Here is a 12,955-nt window from a genome sequence, read left to right as displayed (position 1 = left end):
GGTCACTGTCTTGAACACTATGTGGTCATCGCTCTGGTCACTGTCTTGAACACTATGTGGTTATCGCTCTGGTCACTGTCTTGAACACTATGTACATGACCCTTTACTTATTACGAAATATAGAGTTAGTGTAATAAGCTTTCTGATGTGTTAACTTCTCTTATACGTGAAATTGAGATATTTTAAGCAAACATCAAAAATTTGCTTGTACCAGAACTATCCATAAATTGTTGATATATATCTAGATGTTCTCTAGACTCTAGTTAACTTTTGGGACCTAATTCTCAGGCGTTTTGTGTATTCATATGCTCGAGTGTTGCCCTCCACAGGATGGATTATGAGGTGCGCAATAAACTAGCTGCTTCAGCGGCAAAATCTAATTCTAAAATTCATACTAATGGTTTATCTGTGAGGGAAAAATCAGTTGATGTGTTGCGTGGTGCCGCCACTCAAGCAGCGGCATTGCAGAGCTGTCTAAGTTGTTAGGTAAGACACATATGCAACAGTTAGGTATCTTTATTTCGAAACGTTTCGCCTACACAGTAGGCTTCTTCAGTCGAGTACAGAAAAGTTGATAGAAGCAGAAGAGACTTGAAGATGATGTAATCAGTCCATCACCCTTAAAGTTTTGAGGTGGTCAGTCCCTCAAAACTTTAAGGGTGATGGACTGATTACATCGTCTTCAAGTCTCTTCTGCTTCTATCAACTTTTCTGTACTCGACTGAAGAAGCCTACTGTGTAGGCGAAACGTTTCGAAATAAAGATACCTAACTGTTGCATATGTGTCTTACCTAACAATCTGTCGGTATTTTATACCATTTTAATGTTCAGAGGTGTCTAAGACTGAGGTGAAGGTAGCTGACAACCCTCGGGTCAGCCACGTCAGCACCATCGACCACTGGCTGGCCTGTGCTGGATTCTGGTGTCTGAGTGACTAGGCCTGCCATGAAAACCTGAGTCGACTCAAAGGGTGGATACACGAGTAGCTTCTAGAATTAAAATAAACGAAAAATAATAAAGATAGAAAGAGAGGAAAGACGGTTTATTAGAAAGATAAAAATGTCAACTAGAGGACCTGGGAGTGCGCATCACATCAAACATATTACCAGTAGGGTATATGAACTAGTAAATTTTGGCGGCATTACCAAAACTTATAAATCAAATAATATTACACATGATGTATGAAAGGCTGTCCTGGAGTATGCAGCCCCAGAATACAACCCTCAATTGATTATTTATGGGCAAAAGCTTGAGAGGTTTCAAAACCTTGCAGGAAGACTTGTCACGGCTGAGAGAACCACATTATGAGGGCAGACTTGTGTAAGTAACCTTGACCATCCAGTTAAGGTATATGGTCGTGACGTTAGCCAGCCGTATCGTAGAAGCTTGGTGTCTACATCTTATCTACCCTGGAACACCCACAGACATCAACCTGTGCTCAGTGCCTCACACATGTAAAGAATGGCGCATGAAATCATACAGGTAAGAGTCGCTGACCTGTCAGCAACTCATAAGTTATTGCACTAGGTAGCGGACTCCTGACATACCATTAACATGACATACAACTGACAGGAAGACAGGAGAGTAAGATAGGGAGGATAGTATGACTTAGAGAATGCTGTGAGCAGACCGGGGTTACCGGGAGGCGGAGACCATGGTCTAAGACCAGAGATGGAAGGTACAAGCACAAATGATCTATAGAAATATTAGTAAGCTTTTCTTTAATCTGAGGTAGAGAAGTGGAGTGAGTTTGATGAGACAGTGGTGGAGGTAAACTCCAAGCGGAAGGCCTCGGTCAAATGACCAAAAGCTCCAAAGGCGGGTCATCTGACTAAGACCCGCGTCAGGAAACATTTGTCCTGTTTCCTGACGAACCTTACCTAACCTAACCTCCAACCACAGCTTCAAGACTAGGCATGAAGGCAGTATGAGGGGCAGGGCCAGTAGCTGTAACTCAGCTCTAGCATAAGTGATGGGGCTACCAGCTGTGACTCAACCTCAGCATGAGAGGTGGGACCAGGAGCTATGACTCAACTCTAGGATAAGAGGAGGGGCCAGACCTGTGACTCGATCCTAGGATAAGAGGCAGGGCCAGGAGCTGTAACTCATTCCCAGCATAAAAGGCAGGGCCAGGAGTTGTAACTCAACCCCAGCATAAGAGGCAGGGCCAGGAGCTGTAACTCATCCCCAGCATAAGAGGCAGGGCCAGGAAATGTAACTCATTCCCAGCATAAGAAGCAGGGCCAGGAACTGTAACTCATCCTCAGCATAAGAGGCAGGGCCAGGAGCTGTAACTCATCCTCAGCATAGGAGGTGGGGCCAGGAGTTGTAACTCAACCCCAGCATAAGAGCTTTTAAGTATTCTCTCTCTCCCTCTTCTTTTCCCTTCGCCATCCTATTTCCTCGTTTTTCCCGTCTTCCCTTTCCCTTCTTTTCCCTTCCCTTCCTCTTCCCTTTCCCCTCCCATTCCCTTCTCATCATCCCCTCTCCTCTTCCCTTCGCCTTCCTCTTCCCTTCCCCTCCTCTTTCCTTCCCCTTCTTGTTCCCTTCCCCTCCTCTTCCCTTCTCCCTCCTGTTCCCATCCCCTCCTCTTCCCTTCCCCCTCCTCTTCCCTTCCCCCTCCTCTTCCCTTCCCCCTCCTCTTCCCTTCCCCTCCTCTTCCCTTCCCCGTCTCTCCTCTCCTCATCAATCACAGACAGTACTAGATCAACATGAGAGTGACATCCACTCACAACACTACACATTACCAACATGAGAGTGACATCCACTCACAGCACTACACATTACCAACATGAGAGTGACATCCACTCACAACACTAAACATTGCCAACATGAGAGTGACATCCACTCACAACACTAAACACTACGAAAACGAGAGTGACATCCACTCACAACACTACACATTACCAACACGAGAGTGACATCTATTCACACATTACAAACACAAGAGTGACATCCACTCACAACACTAAACACTACGAAAACGAGAGTGACATCCACTCACAACACTACACATTACCAACATGAGAGTGACATCCACTCACAACACTACACATTACCAACATGAGAGTGACATCCACTCACAACACTACACATTACCAACACGAGAGTGACATCCACTCACAACACTACACATTACCAACATGAGAGTGACATCCACTCACAACACTACACATTACCAACATGATAGTGACATCCACTCACAACACTACACATTACCAACATGAGAGTGACATCCACTCACAACACTACACATTGCCAACATGAGAGTGACATCCACTCACAACACTACACATTGCCAACATGAGAGTGACATCCACTCACAACACTACACATTACCAACATGAGAGTGACATCTACTCACAACACTACACATTACCAACATGAGAGTGACATCCACTCACAACACTACACATTGCCAACATGAGAGTGACATCCACTCACAACACTACACATTACCAACATGAGAGTGACATCCACTCACAACACTACACATTACCAACATGATAGTGACATCCACTCACAACACTACACATTGCCAACATGAGAACGACATCCACTCACAACACTACACATTACCAACACGAGAGTGACATCCACTCACAACATTACACATTACCAACATGAGAGTGACATCCACTCATAGCACTACACATTACCAACATGAGAGTGACATCCACTCACAACACTACACATTACCAACATGATAGTGACATCCACTCACAACACTACACATTGCCAACATGAGAACGACATCCACTCACAACACTACACATTACCAACACGAGAGTGACATCCACTCACAACATTACACATTACCAACATGAGAGTGACATCCACTCATAGCACTACACATTGCCAAACTGATATCAACTATGTCTTACAATGAGGTCAAATTTCAGAGATGGAAATTAGTTTCCATCAGACATTCCACAACCACTGACTCAACGAGTACATGTCCCTCGACCAATACTCCCTGCAATGCAAGCGACAAAGATACATCATAATTTTAACCTGGAAAAATCCTAGAGGTATTAGTTCTAGATCTGCACACAGAAATCACTCCCATGACAGCAAGAGGCTCCGTAAATAGTGCAAATACCCGGTAATGAGAAGCAGGCTTGCCATGCATGCACGGAAACAAAACAACAATGTTAATGCTGTTCTTGCTGTTGAACAGCAGTTTAGTGCCGAAGGGGTAGCGTAGGTTGCAAAGATACGGCCATAGACTAGTTTGGCTTTAATTGGAAAGGAGTGAGTACACAACGGGCAGATTGAGGGGGGTGTTCGATAGCCAGTCTGTGGAGGGAAGGTTGCTGAACCTGCGAGGGTAGGTCGTGAAATGAGGCTGGATGGCCTCCACGTCTCACTGATCTGGGCAGGCCTAGAGAAGGCAGCACTGTAGTGCCATGGGATATGAATCTAGCAGACAGCATAGGCTGTCTAGCAGACAGTACAAGCTGTGTACATTCGCTCGGCCATGCACCTTGTGTCGTCTTGACACAACAATACCGGGCATGAAGGTGTGAAAGAATTATTTACATTTGATTTTTGCTCACCCGAAAATCAAATGGACATAAAATATAGCAGGCATAAAAGAAAAAAAACTCTCCTATCCTGACAGAACAGAAAATTGGCATGCCTGCACAGCTTGATTGAGGACGGAGCCAGGAACTAAAATCTTCTATATACAGGTTGTCTGCAGAGCTGAAACATCAGGCTTGACTACTCGTCCACAAATGCTGTTCCATCGGCACATCTGTAAACAATGACTGACAGTAGCTTTTCTTAGGGTGTGACATTTGACATAAGAGCGGCACTACCCTGACCTCAATACAGGCTTTAAAAGACACACTGGGTGCACATACTTACAATAATACTATTTCCATAGAATTCGTTATCTACAGGTACCCTTTTAAAATAATTTACATATTTACATGATGTTGTCCACTGTGTTGTACCTTGTGTTACTTGTCACCTGGTGTGACCTGTGCATTTGACAGCTGACATTAGTCAGCCCCAGCATCAGTTATGAGCGTCTGAGCCCCTTGTAAATAAAGCTTTTTATGTTTGCGGCTCGTGATGCCCTGCAGAATCGTACCTGCTATGATTCCCATAGAGATTTGTGGAGAACCAGTCTTGGGATGCTTAGACTGTCATCCATTGCTATAACTCCAGCTGCTGAGAGAATGACACTTGTCAAGCCACAGTTAAACCCTGTCGGCAGGTACTGTGTCAGCCTCGTGTCACAGCTTCAGTGAGCAGCCTGCACAAAGATGATGTCACTTTGACTACTAGCCCACTCACTGCAGTACGGTGTATGATGTTACAACTCCCAGATGTTTTGCCGAGTCGTCTCTGCCACAACTCACTCCACATTTGCCGGCAGTGACATCCCCAGCAACAGTACCAGTCAAGAAATGTCCTCCTGAGTTGCTTGCCAGTAGAAGTCCTGCCCAGTTGCTGAGAACTGATGTGATGCCTCACTCGAGGGCACCAGCAGGTTGTGCCCCAGGATGAGTGAACCCTGCAGCGACTCCTACGATGACTACTTCACCGCTCTAGAGGAGACTGTACCCTTTTACATCACAGCTCAGCTGCAGTGATGTCTCCTGTATTGCAGTATCTGTCCAGACACAGGAAGGTGCCCATCGACGCTTACTGCCTTAGACCACGATGTTTAGCACACCCCAACTTGAACATTAAAATGGTATAAAATACCGACAGGTTGTTAGGTAAGACACATATGCAACAGTTAGGTATCTGTATTATGAAACGTTTCATAATAAAGATACCTAACTGTTGCATATGTGTCTTACCCACACCCCAACTTTTTTTTTCTTCCCTCCCTGTTGGAAGTTTTTTTTGTCATGTTCACATATATGTATATATTATTGTACTCACAGAACAAGTGGTATTGTGGCTAGTGCAGTGTTGCTATGTATGTATATATATTTTTATTTTGTGTTCTGAGCCCTGTTCCTGCGAGAGAGAAACCGAGTTTTTTTTCACGGTCAGTGTCGACCATGAGTAGGTGATGTGTACTTCAATGGTGACGTGTACTTAGCTCTGTGAAGATCTGTTTGTGTGTTATCTGTGAATTTGAACCAGGATGCCCACTCTTGAGCAACTTTACCAGCAGCTGAAAGAAGAGCTCAGGGTTGCTAAGCAGGAGATACGGTGATTAACGGAGGAGAACAAGAGGATTCGAAGTAATCCTCCTGTTGTGAGTCCCCAGGTTAAGAGGGGAGCTTGGTCAGTGGCCGGGCAACATGGAACCAAGCTGAGGATCAAGAAGACTGCTGGAGAGGCAGAAACAACGAGGACCCAGAAGACTACTGTGGAAACTTCCAACCCATATTCGGTGCTACCTGACGAATGTGGGTGTTCTACTGGGAATGTCACAATGAGCACCAAGGAAGCATTGGCTGACATGAATGAGACCCCAACGAAAACCATCGAGAACGTCTTGACGAATTCCACAAGTGAAGGTGTAGTGCTACCTAATGAATGTGAGTCGACTACTGGGAACATCATGACGGACATCGCCAAGGAAGGTAAAAACATTGTTGTTGTCAGGGATAGCCAGATTAGGTACATGGATAGGGTATTCTGCTTGAAGGATAGGAGTAGAAGGCAGAGAGTGTGTTTTCCTGGGGCTGGGATGAAGGATATTGTTAGCCGTCTGGATGACATCATGAGAGGTAATGGGAGCAATCCTATTATTTGTCTCAGTGTTGGAGGCAACGATGTTGGCAGACATAGGAGAGAGGACCTGATTAGCAGGTATAGGTCAGCAATAAAGATAATTAGGAGGAAGAGTGGGAACCCTGTCATATGTGGTATTTTGCCAAGGAGAGGAGTTGGAAATGAATGGTTGTCCAGAGCAATTGGTGTCAATTGCTGGCTGGACAAATACTGTAAGGAAAATGCGGTAACATTCATTGACAACTGGGACCTATTCTATGGCAGAAATGACATGTATGCCAGGGATGGGGTTCACTTATCTAGGTGTGGGGTGGGAGCACTGGCCAACGCAGTGGAGGGAGCTGTTAGGTCTTTAAACTAGGAATAGTTAGTGGTATGGGTTTTGGCGGGAAAACAGTGAAGTCGCAGTGTAGTAATATGAGTACTAGGAGAACTAGTAATAGGCACAATAAGGTGGATATTGGAAAGCCAGTGGCACTAATTGACAAGGACAGTAATAGGTTTAGCAGAATAACAGAAAGGAGCAGGAAGGGTAAAGAGAAAGGAGGGTCCTTAAATATATATTACACAAATACTCGTAGTGCTAGGAATAAGATGGACGAGTTGAGACTAGTTGCTAGTGCAGGTAACATAGATGTATTTGCCTTAACTGAGACGTGGTTCAATATGAAAAATCGGGACATGCCTGCGGAATGTCACATTCAGGGTTTTAAATTGTTCCAAGTAGATAGAAGTATCGGGAAGGGGGGTGGGGTGGCATTGTATGTCTGAGATCGCTTGAACTGTTGCATAAAAACGGGTATTAAGTCTGAAGTAACACATACAGAGTCTGGTTAGAATTTTCAGAGGGGCATGAAAAATTGATTTTAGGTGTGATATACCATCCCACAAACTTAGATAGGGACCAAGGGAGACTACTATGGGAGGAAATTGTTAGGGCCACAAGACACGATAATGTAGTAATTCTAGGAGACTTTAACTTTAGTCATATTGATTGGAATTTCTTGACTGGGAATTTAGAATCATACGACTTCTTAGAAGTAGTTCAGGATTGTTTTTTGAAGCAGTTTGTGACAGAACCTACAAGGGGTAATAACCTGCTTGACTTAGTTCTGGCAAACAATGAATCCCTTATTAATAATTTAGAAATTTCAGAGGAACTCGGTGCTAGCAATCACAAATCAATTACATTTAGCATTGAATGGAAGTACGATAGTAGGGATAACTCAGTAACAGTCCCAGATTTTCGCTTAGCAGATTACGATGGGCTTAGAGAACACTTATCATCTGTTGACTGGGATAACGAAGAGAGCTATCAATATGACAGTTTTCTGAACACTATACATGCTGCTCAAAGAACGTTTATCCCGTATAAAGAAATTAGATCAAATAGAAATGACCCAAAATGGATGAATAATAGGCTCAAATATCTACTAGGGCATAAGAAAGGAATTTATTTATATCAAAAGAGGTGAGGGTCATCTTATGAATCAGTATATTGACATGAAGAGTTTTTTCCAGGTCTATAGAACAAAAGTTAGAGATAAGATAGGTCCCCTCAAAAATAACTATGGGCATCTTACTGACATAGAGAATGAAATGTGCTCGATTTTAAATAATTGTTTTTTCTCGGTTTTTACACAGGAAGACACTAACAATATTCCTGTAATTAATTTTTATAGTGGGCCAGAAGAAGATAAATTATGTAACATCACAGTCACTAGTGAAATGGTTGTGAAGCAGATAGACAGACTGAAGCAAAATAAGTCACCGGGTCCTGATGAGGTTTTTTCAAGGGTTCTTAAGGAATGCAAAATGGAACTCTGTGAACCATTAACTAATATTTTTAATTTATCTCTTCAAACAGGTGTAGTGTCTGATATGTGGAAGATGGCTAATGTAATTCCTGTTTTTAAAACAGGGGACAAGTCGTTACCGTCAAATTACCGCCCAATAAGCCTGACCTCAATTGTAGGCAAATTACTAGAGTCAATTATAGCTGAGATTATAAGAAGCCATCTCGATAAGCATAGCTTGATTAATGATACTCAGCATGGATTCACAATAGGCCGGTCTTGTCTAACTAATTTATTAACTTTCTTCAGTAAAGCTTTTGAGGCTGTTGACCACGATAAAGAATTTGATATTATTTACTTAGATTTTAGTAAGGCTTTTGATAGAGTTCCGCACCATAGACTGTTAAAGAAAGTGGCAGCTAATGGCATTGGGGGAAAAGTGCTCTCGTAGATCGAGTCATGGCTCACTGACAGGAAGCAGAGTGTCCATAAATGGGGTTAAATCCGAGTGGGGATCTGTAATATATATCAATGATCTTGATGAAGGAATTACTAGTGATAGTGAAAGGACATAGGAAAGTATTGGTTTGGAAATAGGGTAGTTGATGAGTGGAACAGTCTACCTAGTTGGGTTATTGAGGCTAGGACTTTGGGTAGTTTCAAATTTAAGTTGGATAGCTTGATTAATGATACTCAGCATGGATTCACAAGAGGCCGGTCTTGTCTAACTAATTTATTAACTTTCTTCAGTAAAGCTTTTGAGGCTGTTGACCACGATAAAGAATTTGATATTGTTTACTTAGATTTTAGTAAGGCATTTGATAGAGTTCCGCACCAAAGACTGTTGAAGAAAGTAGCAGCTCATGGCATTGGGGGAAGGGTGCTCTCGTGGATCGAATCATGGCTCACAGACAGGAAGCAGAGAGTGTCCGTAAATGGGGTTAAATCCGAGTGGGGATCAGTAACAAGTGGCGTTCCACAGGGATCAGTCTTGGGCCCGTTGTTGTTTATAATATATATCGATGATCTTGATGAGGGAATTACTAGTGATATGAGGAAATTCGCCGATGACACGAAGATAGGTAGGATAATTGATTCAAACGTAGATGTTAGGGAACTTCAGGAGGTTAGGTAAGACACATATGCAACAGTTAGGTATCTCTATTTCGAAACGTTTCGCCTACACAGTAGGCTTCTTCAGTCGAGGGAGGCTGGAGTGGGGAAGAAAGAGGAGGAAAAATTAGGAAGAGGAAGAGTTGAAAGAGAAAATGAAAAATTTTGCTCTTTTATTTTTTCTCTTGGATTAAACTGATATTAAAAAAATATGCCAACTCTCTCTCTCTCTCTCTCTCTCTCTCTCTCTCTCTCTCTCTCTCTCTCTCTCTCTCTCTCTCTCTCTCTCTCTCTCTCTCTCTCTCTCTCTCTCTTTTCACAGGTTAAGGATTCCTAACTTTATTGGCAAGCTAAGAGCCGTTACCTACATCAGCTCATTTGAAAGCATTTTTATTGTTATGAGACATACAAGTAGGGAACAGGATGAAGTTGGAGCCATCTGTGGGCCAGCATTTTCATTTCATCAACTGACTTTATCTCATTGACATCATTATGCTGTACGAATGTGTTCCATACTCGAGTCATCCTGGGTATATATGATCTCAGATGGAGTGATGTTCTGGAGAAGGGTACAGCCAGAGTGAAGTTGCTGCTTTCTGTCCATCTTGTGGCATAAAAGCTTGTTTCACGCTGTCCTCGAAGTGGATCCAAGTGTGGTACTTTGACAACATTGGCCTTGTACAGAACAGTAAGGCCACCCACATCCCTCCTGTGTTGAAGGCTCTGCTGAAATGACAGATCTATCTAGGATGGGTCCAGGCGAGAGATGAGACGTCTTGCTCTGTTCTCTACTCTGTCAAGCAGTCGCAGATGAGAGGGGGGGGGGCAGCCAAACCAAGAAAGTGGACCATACTCAAGGTGTGAGCGTACTTGTGCCTCGTACAGAATCTTGCAACCCCCACTGTCAAGCAGATGCGAGATACGGCGAAGTGCTGCCTTGTTTGCAAGATTTACAACATGGTTTTTCATGGTCAGTTTGGAGTCAAATTTCACCCCAAGGATATCAACTTTTTCTCCAGGTGCCAACACCCTCCCATTCATCCTTACTACTGCACCAGCATTACCATCATGGTGCCAAGAGACCATCATCATTTGCGTTTTCTCAGGTGCAAATGTTACGTGCCATCTGTTTCCCCAAGCTGATATAGCTCTTAGCTGGTGATTGATGTAGCTTAGAGCAGCTGGCATTTCTTCTCTTGGATAAGTGAATGTCAGTGTACAGTCGTCTCCATATGCATGGGATTCTGGGATGAGATGAAGAAGATCATTGAAGTAGACATTCCACAACAATGGTCCTAGCACGCTTCCTTGTGGAACACTTGCCCCAATAGGATGTCTTGCTGATTCCGGTCCATTGAGAACTACCCTTAGAGATCTAGCATGAAGGTAATCACTGAGGAGACATAGCGTAGAGCCTGCAGTTCCCAGTGCTTGCAGTCTTGCTAAGAGGCCCTGGTGCCACACTCGATCGAAAGCACCAGCAATGTCCAGTGCTACCACACAGCTGACTTTGGATTCATCCAGTGACTGGTGCCACTTAGTGGAGAGGTTTAACAACAGATCAGCAGCAGAGTAACCTTTCCTAAAGCCATATTGACGGTCACAAAGTAGTGAGTGGTAGTCAAAAAACTCTGCCATTTGTCTTGAGATTATTGTCTCAAGGATCTTGCCGGTGATTGACAGGAGTGACACTGGTCTGTAGTTGCTGATTTATGCTCTGCTCTTCTTTTTGTGAACAGGGACTACATTTGCCTCTTTCCACAGAGAGGGCCATTTACACTGTACTAGGCAGTGCTGAAAGATGCGGGTTAGAGGTACTGCTAGCTGGTCTGAACATCTTCTCAGCAATCTTGGGCTCAACTTGTCTGGGCCCACAGCCTTTTCTTGGTCAAGTGATTTAAGAAGAAAGTGCACCTCTTCCTGCCTTATTGTCACCACTGACAGTTTTGACACAGTTCTTGCAGCTAGCCAAGGAGGATCCTATGCTGGATCAGGAACTTGCATTTTGGTAGCAAAGTGTTCGGCAAAGAGGTCTGCTCTCTCTTGACTGCTAGTAGAGGTGGTCCCATCCTGTTGATTTATAGGTGGAATGAGTTCATCAGGAAGATAACCTTGTCTGTCCTTGACCAGGGACCACCAGGTTTTGGAGCCTACCCTACCTGATGCTAGCTTTCTTCTTGTGTCCATCTCCCATTTAGCGATGGCCAACTTTTGAACGACACCCATATGCTTACAGACTTGCCTGTGCAAGTTCCTGTTATAGGTGGTAGGATGTCTCTTATACCTTCGCCATGCCTTGTACTTAGCAGTAGCAGCCTCTCTACAACGAAAGGAAAACCAAGGCTGATCTGTAGGCTTTGTCACATATTGCCAGTGAGGAATGTGTTCTTGTTATAGATTAAGGATGTGTCCAGTGAAGGCTTTCACTTGGTTGTCAACATCCCCTTGGAGAAAAGCATTCCAATTGGCGATGGCGAGCTCAGAGCAAAGGGCTGGCCAATTACCTCTTTCCCATAGCCAGGTTGTGCGTGTGGACACCTCACCTCGTTCTGTTGGTATCTTAAATGTCGTAAAAACAGTCTTGTGGTTAGATGATCCAACGTAGCCGAGAGGTTGACAAGTGACTATACCTTCTGCTAGATCGCTCACTACTGGGTCAAGGGATGTGAGTAGGGAAGTCAACAAAGTTTCTCATGTCAAATACTGCAAGAAGATCATCAGATTCCCTCTGTATAAGGTGTTGGTTGAGGTCACCAACAATTATGACATGTTGACAGTTGTGTTGTAGCAGAAGGGAGTCCACATTTTCCATTAGGAAGTTGATAGGGTCTGCATGTTGCCACTGAGGTCTGTACATTGCACATGCTAGTACAGAGGTACTAGTGTTTATGCATAGCTTGAAGAACAGCATTTCAAGATGAGTAGAGATAGCAACATCAACGTGCTGGGCATGTACACTTTTAGAGAAGCACACAGCAACACCTCCTCCTTGCCCTTGCCTGTCTCTTCTCATCCATGAGGTGTACCCAGCAATTCTCGCAAAATTTTCTGGAGTCCTGTCGTCCAAAAATGTTTCAACAACATCTATCGTGTCGGGACGTCGAGTGTTCACAAAACTGTGTGTGAGCTCTCCAACATTAGTAACGAAACCTCTAATGTTGGCCGACAGGATGCTGATAGACTGGCTCCTCATGATGTGGTCAGCTTGAGGTGGTGGGTGTGTAAGGCATGTAAGGTGCTTGCCCTTAAGAGAGGTAGGGTACTGAGGCAGCTGCAGGGATGTAGGTCTGTGGTTTTGTATAAGGCACAGTACCACCTGTTGGGCTGAGATAGGAGTA

This window comes from Cherax quadricarinatus, chromosome 23 (genome assembly GCF_038502225.1).
Source record: "Cherax quadricarinatus isolate ZL_2023a chromosome 23, ASM3850222v1, whole genome shotgun sequence".
Lineage (NCBI taxonomy): Eukaryota > Metazoa > Arthropoda > Malacostraca > Decapoda > Parastacidae > Cherax > Cherax quadricarinatus.
The sequence above is the reverse complement of the archived record's forward strand: the minus strand, read 5'-3'. Positions refer to the sequence as shown.